Source organism: Lissotriton helveticus, chromosome 7 (assembly GCF_964261635.1).
Source record: "Lissotriton helveticus chromosome 7, aLisHel1.1, whole genome shotgun sequence".
NCBI lineage: Eukaryota > Metazoa > Chordata > Amphibia > Caudata > Salamandridae > Lissotriton > Lissotriton helveticus.
In genome coordinates, this window is record NC_136068.1 from 1,550,299,702 (window position 1) to 1,550,311,978 (window position 12,277).

Below are 12,277 nucleotides of genomic sequence, written 5' to 3' on the forward strand. Positions count from 1 at the left end.
ATCTTTGTTGGTGCCCACCTCCAAAAACCTCCTCCTCCACAATTCCCATACTACTACTCTCCCCACGTGCCCCTCATCTCCCCATTGCCCCTCTTTCACATGCATTTCATTTGTTTTATAGCTCAAAGCACTTTACATCACACTCACATTATTCAGAGCCAATGAATCCTGTGTGTAAATCAGTCTATAGGAAATGTCACATCAGACAATGAGGATTACAAGGTGTTGGAGTCACATGTCACTGGATAAGCACAAACACAGGATTTAAAATGTATTACAGTGGTTGGCTTTACTAATAAGAACATATTTCTACCCAAATGAACCCTTTTTTTTAGCAACATTAGGGTATTGAATGACTAGGGGAAAAGATAACATTCAAACCTATATCATGCAGATTGCGGTTACTTCTTTGAAGCCAGTTCATAGCTCCCTGTGCTATATGAGGGTTGTAACATATGAACCATGAGTAACAGAAGGATCTCGGTGACAACAGCAGTAACCTACTGAGCGAGCCACATAAAATACAGTTCGGGGATTTGTGTGGTACGTTATTTGCAGAAAGCATATTAACCCTCTGCGCTACTTTATTATGAGTGGAAACTGCCACTAGATACAACTCCGACCTCTTTCTAGACAGAAAATTAATCACCAGAACCATCTTGACATTTTTATTGTTGCCTCAAAACTGCTGGACACACAAGATACTCTGCAGAAGGTGTTTTTAAAAATCATGTTATTTCTAAACATGCCATCCCCTCAGCTCCCTCTCTTGAGGGCAGCACCACGGGCACCGCCCTAGAGAATGCCCTGGAATCAAAACATAACACAGCGGTTGGGGTCTGATTTACTAATAAGAATGCATTTCTACTCAAAGAAATCCATTTTAGTAACATTAGATCAGTGAAAGACCAGGAAAAAACATACGTTTCAAACGTGTACCATGCAGTTTGCATGCACCTATTTGATGGCAGTTCATAGCTTTCTGTGCTAGATTACGATTGTAAATTGTGAACTGCAAGTAACTAAAAGATTTGTGATAAAAGCTGTAACTCACTGAGCTTTGCACATTAAATACAGTTATGTGGTCTGCATGGTACATATTCTTTGCAGCAGGTACATTAACCCTGAGCACTACTTCAGGGGAGCCAAAACTGCCAATAGACAAAACTCCAATCACTCTCCAGCAGGAGCATTATTCACCAGAGTTATCAATCTTGGCACTTTTATTTTTACCTGGGAACTTATGGATATACAAGGAACTTTGCAGCAATAGTGAGGAGTGAGTGATTATGCTGGCCAATCCTGCTGATCTTGTTACTAGGGGACGATATTGCAGCATTGCTGAATAACAAGCCAGCAGTAACAACAACAAAAAATCTCCCACCCCTCCAGCCTCCCAGCCTGGTAATGCTAGTCCTGCCTTGGCCTCCATATTCCACTGCTAGTTCTAATGCAGCTTTGTGTTCTGAAGGGCCTAGCCTAAGTACAGCTTATTTCATGATTCTAAGAAACCAATTTCCCTGCGGAGGTCTAAGAGTTGGAATTCTACCCCTGAACGTTTTCTTCTCCGTTTGGTGAAGATTCGTCAGTTTTTAGGCGATTAGAATAAATGAATCATGTGTAAATGTGCAATCATACATTTTATTCTTTAATTTTTTATCACAACAAACTATTTTCCCATTAAAGGACCCCTTTCCTAGATGTCCACAACCGATGTTGGTGATCTCTTCATTGAACCATATTAAAAAACACACCTTCATTTAACAGGAATACATCTACATACTGTTCGAGGGTGGTCAGCTACCCACAAACTACATGGAATCCTAGATATTTTAGTTGTTTTCCGCACTTTGCAGGGCCACTGCATTCGTAAGACCCCTTTCCAAACGCTAATCTTACATTTTCAACAGTGGGAAAAGTCACAGTGTTGGTGGACATTCAGTTAATCTTGACACTGTAAATCAGAATGTGAAAATCTAAAATGTACATATTTTATATATCAGTTGATAGAGTGTTCTCTTAATTACTGTAGGAAACTGGGTTACTAGGTGAGGGGATGAAACCCTACTCAAACAGCTACAACAATTCCTGTCAGGGTGAAGTGTCAAGCAAACCCGGGCGTAGCCCTCTTGTAGCTTGGCACAAAGCAGTCAGGCTTAACATACAGGCAGTGTGTAAAGTATTGATGCAGCAAATAAAACAGTAGAAAAGTGAAAGACAATACATTTAAAATCATACACTAATTTAGAAAACTAGAGTAAAATGTAATAAATTATTTGAGACCAACAGATCAAAAATCCAATTAGCAGAACCGGAGATGTGCAGTTTTAAAGATTCAAGTAAAAACAGTACTTAGAAATGCAAAGCGCCAACTGTGGTTATCTGGCCATGCTGAACCGGGACAGGGTCACAAGTTTCAGACTCACAGCGATGGAACACAGGCCAGATGCAGCGTTCAATTCAGGCCCACCGAACAAAGGGGCATATTATCAAGGGGCTTTATCTCCGCTTTTTTGGCTTTAAAAGCCAAGAAAGCGGAGATAAAATTATCTCCCTATTACCAAGCTGTCGCTAACACCAGTTAGCGACAGCTAATAGGAGATAGTGACCATCTTGGGCCCCGCTTTGCATGTCAGTGATATTTATCACTAATGACATGCAAAGTGGGCGTGCCAAGATGTTAGCGACTGAAAACAGTCGCTAACATCGCTATCTCCTATTACCAACTTTTGGAGATATTCGCGCTAAGCGCGAATATCTCCAAAAGCTAACACTTGCCCAGGAGCAGTTCTTAGCCATGTTATCCAATGGGAGGTGGATAACATGGCTAAGAGCATTTGCTCGATAATGCATGAATATCGCTGACTTTTCAGCGATATTCATGCATTGCGGCCGTTTTTTATCGCATTTGCGATAAACCTTGCTAATAGCAAGGTTTATCTGCGATAAAAATCGCCGATTTGCGGCGATAATTTTTGTCTCTAAATAAGTTAGAGACAAAAATTATCTCTATTGGTTGGTAATATGCCCCAAGGTACCTTCAATGCTAGTTGTGGAATGTTACAAGATCCCGCATTGAGGATGTGTTGCGTAGCAGCAGTCAAAGCTGAGATCTCTACCTTCAAAGGGTGCAAAATGCAGCTGCTCGGATGCTACTTCACCTCCCGAGTAGATGTCTCACAAACAGTGCTATTCATAGACTACACTGGTTGCCAGTGGCGAAACACATCAAGTTTAAAACTCTTTGTATAGCTCATAAAATTTTAAATCTGCGGGCCCCGGACATTTCGATGCATCTCCTTACGCCCTATGTTCCCACTACGTGCATACCCTCAAGAGATCAACACTTGGCTGTTGTCCCAAAAAGAAGAAAGGTCCGAGCAGGGGGGCACTCCTTTTGTGCCATAGCTGCAAAGCTCTGGAACTCCTTCCCCATTGGCATCAGGAGCATCAGTAATCATGCCCGATTCCTTTAAGCTATTAAAACCTACCTCTTCCCCTCCTGAGTGACCCGGTGCTCGCTTTATGGTCCTCCTAGCAGTTCTGCAGCAATAGCGCTGGGACCCCCCTTTGTTGGGACAGCTGTGCGCTATACAAATCTGATAACATAACATAACAACATGAAATGTGGGCTGCAGTGCAAGATCCTGCATTGAGGATGCAATGCACAGCAGCTATTCTGGGGATCTGTGGGGCTGCAATGTGAGGTACTTTGTTGAGGCTGCATTGGGCAGCAGCGGTTCTGAGGAGTTGCGGGGCTGTGATGCAAGGTCCTGCGTAAAGGAGGTGTTGCGCCATGATGGTTCTGAAGTTCTGAGCGGTCCTGCATTGGGCATGCATCATGCAGTGGCGGTTCCAATGTGGAGTTGTGAGGGGATGCTTCTCATTGTGTCGGTTCTGCCCAACATACTATAGCTGGGCTTGCAGAGCACCTTTAGGCCCACATCCAAGGGTACAAGACTAGGGTGACACCACTTGGGGGCAAGACTCAGGCAGAGTCCAGGTGCAGGGTTAAAGGTGGTCAGAGCCTTTAGGACACTGAATGGATGGCGATGCGGGAAGGCCCGACATGCGTCCCTTGCAACCAGCGCTTTCGGCAGATACAATACTTTAATCTGCACCGAGCATACCCCACCCCTCCCCAGATAAATAAGTATTTCCACCGCACTGACTCAGACTGCCCCAGATGCTGTTTTCCCAATGCAGACCTATTGTACATGCTTTGGCATTGCCCTGCCCTAGTGGAATACTGGGCCAATATAGCGACCCCTTAGGCCGGCTGCACCGAACACATCATCCCTTTTCAATGGGTGGTGTATATCTTGCACCTCTTCAAAAGAGCAACAGGGTCACCTCACAATTCTTGTACCTGGGCCTAGTCACAGCAAAACGCCTGATCACTAAGAGATGGAGGGCTTCAGTAGCACCTCACGCACTGGCCTGGGGCTGCTCATTGCTCAACTGGGCCAGGATAGAGGGAGTGACCCTGCAAAGGGAAGACCTGCTGTGAACTCGCAAGTTTCCCCTAGCTAGTTGTTGGGGGACTATTGTGAACGATCTACAGAAGCTAGCCGCACCCACTGAGGATGTACAAGACAAGTCGGAAGTCTAAGCAGCTCTAAGACAACAAATTGCTGTCACTACGGCGTTGACTTAGTTGGGGCAGTGTCCCTCAATCTCTACTCATCCAGGCATAACATAGTTGATTAACACATACTACAAGTAAATAAACACCTGATATAGTACCTTGCGGCTTTAGGTCGCGGGTGGTTATCCCCTTCCCTTTGTTGAGTTATTTTGTTCTCATTATGTTGAGCCCACTGTTCAGAGATGCATTAAACCATGCACAGATCATCAATGTTCCACATACCACCAGGCTGATTACACGGTTATCCTCCATTCAGGTGACCTACCGATACGGACCTCTTTAATCCCTCATGCATATCACATCAAACACATACTATTATTGCTGTTTCATCAACAGTCGGCATGCTAGAGTGATTACTCTTTATGTACAGTGGCATTGATTTATTGTTGTAATGCAATGTGTTAAAAATGGCAATAAAAAGTAAAAAAAAAAAAAAGAATCTCCAGGATATCACAAATGACAGCTCAAAACTCCATGGTCAACAGAAGAGAGTGAAAATGCCAACAGTTTGCAAGTGCACATGGTCTCCCTGGACTACAACGTGTTGCTACCACCTCCACCACCAGTAACCGCACAGCTTGGACTGAGAGGACAATAGTCACCTTCTATGAAAAAGGGCACATTTTGGACCAGATTTCTGATGAAAAACAAAAATGTGAAAAGCTGAATACCTTCAGTGGACTTTGACTATTGAACTCTCTGGAGGAAAAAAGGCTATGTGAGAAAACGTACAGGGTATGACTGCACATACTTTGCAGAGCATATAGAAGACTTTTATCCAAACAGCAACTACTAGCTGAAATTTAACACAGACAAGAACAAGAATATCGTCCCATGAGCACCATTTTTATGTTGTACGACATAGGCAATGCAAAGTGAAGAAGAAAATAACCTGGGCTTCAAAACTGATGAGAATCTATCAAACTCTGCCCTGGTCAGTAGAGTCTCATCATTACTTCTTTTACCTGAGAGTACTAAAGAAAGTCCTCCACAATCTCACCTCTAGCTACCAAACTGCAGCTATTTTTCATTATTGGCTTGATATTCTTCTTGAAAATTCCCTGTAGTCCAGTGTCTTCTTTTGATAAGGAATCTGAACCTGAGTCAGGATGTCACTGCCAGCCTTATCTAATGGTGCAGTGAAATCTGATTGTGTATCACCTTTGCCTACAGTCTAAACTGGTTGTCTGCAACCAGATAGTTCTCTTTAAAACCTTGTGGATTACAGATTGAGCAACATAGTCACTTTCCAATAGTTTCCATCAGTTGCATTCCATTCCTCCATCTATACTCCTTAGATTCTGGTTCCTAGGGTTTAATACAAATTACTTAATTCCATAAGCAAAGGATGGGGGGCTGGTTGTGTCTTTTTGTGATGCAATGCTCTTTGTGGAAAGGCTTCCCTCAGTGGCGGTTCGTCCATTGGGGGCGTTGGGGGATTGCCCCACTAGCCATGGACGACCGTCACTGACTGTGTCACTGTCTGGCACTGCGCATACCCATTACCAACACTGCCAACAGTCATAATAATGCAAATGCATTTGAGGTCGCCGGTCGGGATGTCATCGCGATCGCGGAAGGACTGGTGGGGGGCGGGCCGGCGGCAGTGAGTGGCAGGCAGGCAGATAGCAGCAGCGTAAGCGTGGCAGGGAGGGCAGCAGCAGTGTGTGCGCTGCGCATTTAGGACAAGTCATTTTTATGACTTGCCCACGCATGCGCACACACGCAGTAGCCCCTTCCCTCCTCCTCCTCCCCTAGCACTCAAACAGGCAGAGACCCGGGGGAGCCGGGTCTCATTATGGGCAGTATTAGCCCTGCTCTTTAGCCAATCCTGGCACAGTGGCGATGTTAATGCTGCGCCAGGATTGTCTGACTTACCGCGCACGAGGATGGTGGTCTCAGGAGAGTGAGGTGAGCGCGCAGACCTCGTCAGGTCAGACCTCGTGACGTGACTCGTCGTGCCTGTGCAGAGTCATTGCCTCCTTCTTGGTGACGAAGTGTGAGAGTGTTTGTCGTCAGACAGTTCTGATGAAAGGCAGCACGTAAGTATTTAAAGTTGTGATTTCAAACTAGTTTTAAGTTAACCCCAACTCTGCAAGTGCCTGAGAACAGGCAGGGCGTGTAACACTTTGCTGTTGCCTTCAGGAAGCTTCCTTTACAAAAGCATGGAGGGCCCCTCCCCCGCTTCGTGAGACAGAATAATAAGGGGTTCAGAGCATGTGCTTAAGAGTCTCTGCTGGTTTGGGTACAGCCAGGGGCAGGGCCCTAAAGAGAGCCAGCGTATATCAAGGGAGCATGTGCTGGACTGCCATATGCTGCGCACCCTCCCTGGAGTTCACCGTCTGGTAGGTTTCCAAAAAGCACACCGCTGAGGAGAGGGCACAGCACAGCCCATGCTGCTTCACCAAATATTATGTATTATATTGGTACGTTCTATCCCAGTGAAAATCCAGTTAAGACTAGAGTCTGTCCAACGAGCTCCCACGCGTTCCGTGTGCTCGTTACACCGCCGTGCTGCCGAGAGGAGGCTGATGGGCGGCTGACTGCTGCTCGCATGGCAATGTCATTTCTATTCCTTCCTTAGCATCTAAAAGGGAACATCGTGTTCAGGTGAGGGCGGGGCGGAAGGGGGGAGGTGAGAATCAAAAGTAGAACCTTATGTACTTGAACCAGGAGTGGGTCCGAACCATTACATGCTTGCAAAGCTCCTTGGCCTCGTTGCGTTGAGGGTGGAATGCACTTTGGGCGGTAATTCCGAGTACCGCCAGGCGATATGTAACTTTTAACTTTCGCACATATAGCTGTCAGTGACACAATTTTATGTGCGACACATCAGCTGCTTCTACATTTCTTGCCAAAAGCACTCTGCACTCTGGGACTTGCAGTCTTCTTTAACGGGGTGAGCCTAGAATGTACCAATAAGCACGGGACTTTTGATCTTGTGTAGTAAAGTTGGAGTTCGTGATGGCTTCACAGACGATTTATTTATTTATTTGTGACATTTGTAGAGCGCACTGTTACCGTACGGTGTCCTGGCGCTATCTTGATAGCTCCTAAACTGCATCCCCGGAACTAGTTTACAAAAAGCCACGTTTTTAGCTTTCTCCGAAAGGTCATCAACTCAGGGGACAGTCGGAGTGCCACAGGAAGAGCATTCCAGGCCACCGCCGCCCCTCGGCTAAAACTCCTGCCTCCCCAACACACTTTCCTGATGCGTGGGGTCTTGATCAATCCCAAAGTGGCTGACCTCAGAAGTCTACCTGGTTTATACAGGGGAAAGTGTTGCCCCAGGAATGCTGGGCCTATACCATGGGTCGCCTTATAGACAATACACATGCTTTTAAATAGGATCCGCTTCCTTACTGGCAACCAATGTAGTTTCACCAGTTCATGGGAGATAGATGCAAACTTAGGCAAGCCTGTAAGTAGGCGCGCTGCTGCATTTTGCAGTATCTGTAACTTGTCAAGTATTCCCTTCTGGGCTTCAAGGAGCAAACTGTTGCAGTGATCCAATCGTGAGAGCACCAAGGCCGTCACAACGTTTTTTTTGCATTCCCCTGGGAGAAACGGAAGAACCTTCCGGAGGATTTTCAATGTCCAATGGATAGATGAAGCCAAGGCATTTACCTGAGGTCCATAGGAGAGTCTCTCATCTATAATGACCCCCAGGTTCTTGACCTTATTGACTGGGATAGGAAGACTCCCCATCTCTTCTGGCCACCAACTCGGGCCCCAAAAATTGACCTTAGAGCCAAACAGTATCACTTCGGTTTTAGCCGAATTAAGTTTTAAACAATTTCCGGCCATCCATTTATTCACAGCCTTCATGCACTCCTGGAACTTGCTGGCCATATCAGTCTCCCTCCCTGGTAGCAGTGACACCACAATCTGTGTGTCATCTGCATATGATGTGAGTTCGAACCCATGGGAGCGGATGACTGGGGCCAGGGAGGAGACATAGACATTGAACAAGGTAGGGCTAAGTGAGGAGCCCTGAGGAACCCCACAAGATGGTTGCAAGGGTTTCGACTCAAAGTCCCCTAGCGCAACTACCTGGACCCTGTTGGTCAAAAAAGATCTCAAAATGTCTAAGGCCTTCCCCTGGACCCCACATTCTTCCAGCCGGTCCACCAAGATGGTATGGTGGACCGGGATGTATGACGTTACTCCGCATACCGTTACAACTACCTACCATTACAACGCGACCATTACAACGCATACCATTACAACGCATAGCGCTTTGGGGTGCTGGATAGTGGTAAGTATAATTTACTATTCTAACTCCAGTCCCCGTGGACCCTAGGGAAGGTGTTGGATAGTAAATTATACCATTCCCTATCCTATAGCGCCCCCCAGCGCAATGCGTTGTAATGGTATGCGTTATAAAAGTCGCGTTGTAATGGTAGTGCGGAGTAACGAATGCGTTGTAACAGGTGCATACCGGTGGACCGTATCAAAGGCCGCCGACAGGTCCAGCATAACCAGGGCCGCCCGACCTCTGGAGTCCATCACCTTCCTGACCTCTTCTGTTGACTAGATCAGGGCGGTCTCCGTGCTGTGGCCTGGTCTAAACCCATGCTGTGAGATGTCTAGCCCCTGAGTGGTTCCTAAGTGTGTACTGAGCTGGATGTTCATGATCCTTTCTATGATCTTGGCCGGCATAGGAAGTCTTGAGATTGGCCGATAACTTTTGGCAGAGTAAAGGCAGCTTTTCCATAGTGTAACTATAGTAGAAAACTTCTGTGTCATTCAAAACCCCACATATATGTCAGCATTTCTCATTAAGCCCAGGTTTTGCAATTGCGCACGGTAGCATGTTAGGATTTATTGAGCTTTCAACGCCAGTGTTGCCTCATTTTGAGAATATACCCTTTGCATATGTCTTGGAATTTCACAGCAATGTATTTTTTTATTTTCTTGCTGCTTTGGATTGCCTGCTTGAAACTTGCACTGCGGGGTTCTGCAGTATCCCTGGTCCGCTCTACGTTGCATGAAATGCTCAGATAAAAATACAAATCTTTCCTTGCCTGGAGGGAATATTGCACCATGGAAGGACACCCACAGGGCTGCGGACAGCCATTCATTTCCTATGCCTAATCAGGTAATGGTTTGCATCAAGTCCACCCCCTCAAAAAGTCCTGGTGTTTGCAAAGGCATGACTTGGCAGTGGATCTGTCGTAACATATGCTGCTGACAGCTATACTGTTGTAGATCCTACAGTATACCATGGCTTCTATTTATTTCAGAATAACCCGTGCTCATATCACAGTTTCATTAACTCAGAGCGAAATTCTGAATTGCTATTTGCGTTCAGAAAGTTGTCACGACAATTTACGCCCCACCACTTGCAAATGTCACCGTCCGCCACTGGCTTCCCTGTGTCTTTCTGCTTCATCAACTACTTTTTCCAGTTTCAGAAAGTAAAAACATCGCTTTCTAAGATGAAACCCTTTAAGTTCCTGCAATTTGTTGTTTGTTAAGTATATGCTTTGAGACTGTCAAATTCTATATCTCTATAATGGATCTGCAACCACAAGAAGCCATAAAATAAACATGTGTAGGAGTAATGTTACCTAATACAATTAATATTTCTATTTGGAAGTAAATCATATACTTGATAAAATAAAAAATATTGGCAAAATTGCCTCATCAAATTTACAGACAAACTTGCAAAAACATGTTTGTTTTTGTTAGACGATAACCTGCAAAATTACTGCATGGGAATTGTGAACAACTGGATTATTTGTTGGGGTGAACGGCAGTCCAAATCAACAAAAAGAGAGGTAGGGAGAATGAGGAACCACTGTTAGTCCCCGGTTATACTTATTTCAACAAGAAAAGAGTGTCCAAGAATAAATCTATAATAACTGAAAGGAGCAAAGATATCAGACGAATACACAACTCCACTCAGGTATGTATGGAAAGCCCTCACTCACCAACCTGGTTGGTGACATGCTTCATCATCGGGCCTCACTGGAGAGGCTGAGTGCCTCCCCAGTGTGCTTCAACGCCAGAATTACTGCGGAGGAGGTTTTTTGTGAATAGACTTAATTTTAATATGTCCGAGTGATCAAACATTAAATCTTTTTTTGATACACTACAGACATTTGTAACCATCACTATCACTTTAAATCACCCACTTCACGTCTATTCACAAAAAAACCTGCTCCGCAGTAATTCTGGAGTTGAAGCACACTGGGGAGGCACTCAGCCTCTCCAGTGGGGCCCGATGATGAAGCATGTCACCAACCAGGTTGGTGAGTGAGGACTTTCCATACATACCTGAGTGGGGTTGTGTATTCGTCTGATATCTTTGCTCCTTTCAGTGAACGGCAGTCCACCACAAGTAATAAAGTCACTATTCTTGTTAGGTCCAGTAAAGGTTTCAGTACTTTAAACAAGAGCTCAACCCCTGGTAGCTATGGAACAGAGCAGACAGGCTTAACTTAAGAAAATGTGTAAAGCATTTAGAAGTACCAAACCGTTAAAAAAATTGAAAACACAACACAATAAAATCCCCCCTCCAATTTATAAAATTAGAGAATATTTTAATGAACAAAATGGTACCAGAGAGGCAAAAGTCCAATAAGGGAACTGGAGACATGAATGGCCATAATATTTAATGAAACTAGCATCAGAAAGCATTAAGCTCCAATAGTGGCCATCTTGTCATGCTTGACGTGCTATTTAAAGCCATCTTAGACAGAGAAGCAAGCTTCAGCCCGGTGAGAAGTTTTACCTTATGACTTAGTCCCTGAAATGGAAGTCAAAAATCCTCAGCAGGGCAAGGCAGCAGGCTGTGGACGAAAAGGGCTCCACAAGGCAGGATAGCCAACAGACAAGGTCCCGGTGAAGCTGCTGACTTTTGGGAGGACAAGTAAGAGCAGGAGAAATTCAAAGTCCAAATAAGGTCACACATTGACAGAATACTTTTGGGGCCTACCCCAGTGAAGATTTCTACATTCAAACTTAGAGCATTTTTTGGAGCTCAGTCTCTTCCAGCAGGGCAAGGCTGCAAGTTGCAGCCAAACAGGGCTCCAGGAGGCTGAATACCCTCTCAACAACATCCCACTGAAATCAAATGTCTTTGTGCTGCAGAAAAGCTCAGAGCAGGAGCAACCCAAATCTTTGGCCCATTTGCAGCACACCATCATTGGATTAACCTTCAAGGTTTGTCCCGGTCCTCCGGAGGATTTTGAAGACAAAAACGTTTTAAAGTCCCAGTTATTTCAGAACGTTAGGAGAAGCACACTTTGACACAGCACAGGGATCCAGAACTTCAGAAACAGCACTTGGGAATCAAGACTGACTCCCGCAGAAGTGACCACCAGGGTTCAGGGCAGGTCATGTTGGAACTGGTCAGCTTGGCTCTTTAGGAAAACAGGCTTCTTACAGCTTTTGTAGCCCTGTCACTTAACGGGAGGTCATCCAATTGACCTTTGGACTCCAGTTCTTCTTCCTTTATACAAGTGGGAGTAGGTCCAGCCCATCAGATCTCTTCACAGGTCTCAACAACAGGTGCAGTCTTTTTTCTGTCTTCTACAGATCCAGTAGTGTCCTTAAGAAAGTACCTAGGGTTGTCACATTTACGTCTGACACTAACTTGTGCTTGGTGAATACTCCTGGCCC

At 45.2% G+C, this 12,277-nt stretch overlaps 1 protein-coding gene across 4 annotated transcripts in view; it reads right to left on the reverse strand.

Moving 5' to 3' along the window:
* TNNI3 (troponin I3, cardiac type) overlaps positions 1-12,277 on the reverse strand; it is a 96,402-nt gene that overhangs the window by 3,110 nt on the left and 81,015 nt on the right. The window lies entirely within an intron of this gene.